This window comes from Arachis ipaensis, chromosome B06, assembly GCF_000816755.2.
Source record: "Arachis ipaensis cultivar K30076 chromosome B06, Araip1.1, whole genome shotgun sequence".
NCBI lineage: Eukaryota > Viridiplantae > Streptophyta > Magnoliopsida > Fabales > Fabaceae > Arachis > Arachis ipaensis.
Genome location: NC_029790.2, coordinates 27,512,588 through 27,516,022, shown reverse-complemented (window position 1 = coordinate 27,516,022; position 3,435 = coordinate 27,512,588).

Below are 3,435 nucleotides of genomic sequence, written 5' to 3'. Positions count from 1 at the left end.
TCTTAGACAAAAAAAAAATTTTTATAAAAGTATTGCTTGAGTCTGTTAGTGTTAGTTATAATTATAAAAATTTTCGATGGCCTAAAAGGAGGTTAAATTTGGGCTGTTTTTAATTTTTTTAAAATTTTATTACCAAAAATAAATTATATTGTGTTTGCGAAATTGATTATATAGGAGACAATTTATTTTTGTTTTATAATCAACAAACCAGAAACAGAACATAAAAGAGAAAATTAAAGTATACAATTATATATCCTTATTCAACCATCTTATATAATGTTGTCTCCACTATAATTATGGTATAATTTTCATTATCTTTTTAAAGATTTACATTTACCAATTTTTTAGGATTTTTCGTACTTCTATTCGGGACAAACCAAGCTTTTAACTAAGCTTGGTTTGACTAGATCCACTCTCTAGACTCTCAACACTCATCTAATTTAGTAAGGAATATTTCTTAGTTATAAGAAGTAAAATTGAAACAGATTATAAAAAAGATTGACATAATCATTTGACTTTTTTCCAAACTAACTCTTTTTTTCCTTTTTTCTCAATAGCTTTTTCTAAATTCTCAAATTATGTCCCTTTTTTTATTGAATGAAACAAAAAAAATAAAACTAAAGAAAATAGAATATTCAATAAAAAAAATTATGTAAGAGAAGAATAAAACAACTTGAAAGTTATAAGCATATATAATCCGATTTTAAAACACTCTAATGTTATTTTTTATCTTGGCGAAATTCTTCCTTTAGCGTAGATGCATTATTGATTCCAAAATTTTAGACTTGAGTGATGAGGGTGCACAAATTTATGGGTTCTCTTTCCTTACTTTAATTTTTGGTTAATTAATCCTTTTATGTATGAAGTAATACTTCCAAAATTTGATTAGAGATAAGAGTCAATACCTTGAGTATTAAACCAACTGAGTTCTTTTTCTTCCTCCAAAAAATTAAAATAAAAAATTAGGGTTAAAAATTAGAATTAAATGACGCAAAAACACTAAAGAGATGGACAACAACAAGAACAGTATTAATGTTATGAAGTCTTTAATGTGTTTATCAAATCTATACCCTTAATATTATATTTTGTCCCTAAGTTTCATTTTTAACTCTTGGATGTGAATCAGAGAAAGCAACCTCTATTTTCTTCTTCTTATACAAAATGTAATTACTCTATAAAGTAATTTCAACAAGCTATTATGTGTGTATAAAAATAATAAATTTATTTTACTTTTTTTTTCTGAATATCCTTAATTTAAAAATTTGATTTTGACTTCATTAATTTGATTTAGCCTCCAATTTTTGCTTTTTTTTCTTCTTCCCACTTTGGCGTTTAATAAAAAAATGAATCACTTTTTTTTTGTTATTAACTTTTACCCGAATTGTACACCAGCAGCAGCACCATTGTCTTTTCTTTTATAAAGCCAATAGACTGGATTATGGTTTATCAACAGTTTTATTGATTTTGTTCAAATAGCAATTTATAGACACATTGTTTTTATTTAGACTACACAAATAAACTTGGGCCTACGTAAATAAAAGATAGTTTAAATAATTTTGGATTTTTAACTTAACTAAATACAATGTATTTATCATCATCAAAAATATGATTATTATTTTCTAATCTCAACAAATTGGTTAGATGGTTGCATAGTGTCTAGCTCTACCTTCCTTATATAAATAGGACTTCAATCTAATGTTACAACTAAACCTTTGTATTCTGTATTCTTAGTTCAGTAATAATAGTTTTCATTTTCTTCTCTCCTTCTGTTTTGATTTTTGCATTCTTCAAAAAATAGATTTTTTTTTTCTTCAAGCTACCAATTTCACATTCCCATTATGGTATCAGAATTTGTGTTCAAAAGATTTAGAGTTTGATTTTTGAAAAACTTTAAAAATAAAAAAAAATAACATATAACAAATAAAATAAAAAAAGAAAGTTTATCCAAAAAATCAAACAAAGTAAAAAATAGCCCTTACTTAAGTAGACGTTATATATATATAATTATTTTCATGTTATCTCCTTCTATCAGCTTAACTTTTTGAAAAAAATGACATCATAATATGATTTTTTAAAAAATTTCTGTAATTATCGTTGAAGAAAAAACAAAAACTACAAAAATACAAAATTTTTATTGTTTGAAAAATGTAAAATTTTATATTTTCGGTTACAAAATTATGCATTTTTTAAAATAGTTGATACAAAAGAATAGAGAAAGAGAATGAGAAAAAACAAAGACAGAAATTTTACATTTACATTTAAAAATGTTTATGTGTATCTCCAAAGAGGAGAAACAAAAAGATACAAGATTTTTATGTTTTCATCCACGAAATTTTATGTATATTTTCAAAAGTTTATGTTTTTTTTAATGTTTATTACAAAAAAATTTGTTCCTAAAGTTAAAAGAATGAAAATACTAAAAGTTTTGCTAAAAAAACATAAAAAAAAAAGTCGTCTTCTTTTTTTTTTCTCCTTTTCTGGTTCTTTAATTTTAAGTGGGAGAAACAAAAGAAAATTAAATAAGAAAGAAAATGAGAAAATTAATTTCTTTGGTTTCTCATTTAATTTCTTTTTATTTTTACCTAGTACTATATATTAACTCCAAGATTAAAGAATTTGTTATTTTGATTAATTTAATATTAATTACTATTTTACATATTAACAATAGTATAAATAAAAAGTAACGTTATATCACTAATAAAATTTATCATTTTTTTGCCACGGTTGACTNATGGAGTTCATCCTAGTTAGAGACAACTACGTACTTAAATTAATTTACTTAGATTTCGTGACATTGTGTATCCAAATTGTTAGACAATTATTTATTTAGAGAAGATTAACATCATGTTAATTTCAAATCCGATTTTTTAGTTTTAATATTTAGACTAGTGCTAAGAATTTGTCTCTTTATTAGTCACTTATTATTGTTAGAATAACAAATTCAATAAAATCCATCTACGTTACTGAACCGGCCAAGATATTGCAATCGATGTATTTTTATGTTTCTTTGGATCTTCCGAGTCAAAAAGTTAAAATTCTTTATGCTTCTGTCAACAAAAGTCCCCAAAAACAACTAGGACTATTAGTTTGCGTGTCCATGAATGCATGCCTTATTTGATTAAGTTAAACAACGTATTTGGTAATCCGTGTTACAAGGTATGTATTTATAAATTTAAATAATCGCTCACTATAAATAATAATCCATTAATGGAAATTATCATCAAAGAAATCAGAAATACACAAGTTTGTTTGTCAGAAATGATTATAATCCAACTCTATTTTATTTTAGGGGTTTCATATATGCAACTGCCACACACAGATTTTTGAATGTAGAAAAAAGTTTTAATAGACTTATAATTGTTCAGAATAAAATGCAAATAATTTCATTAAACTACTCTGGCACTCTTTGAAAATTATATATTTTTATTAGTAAGA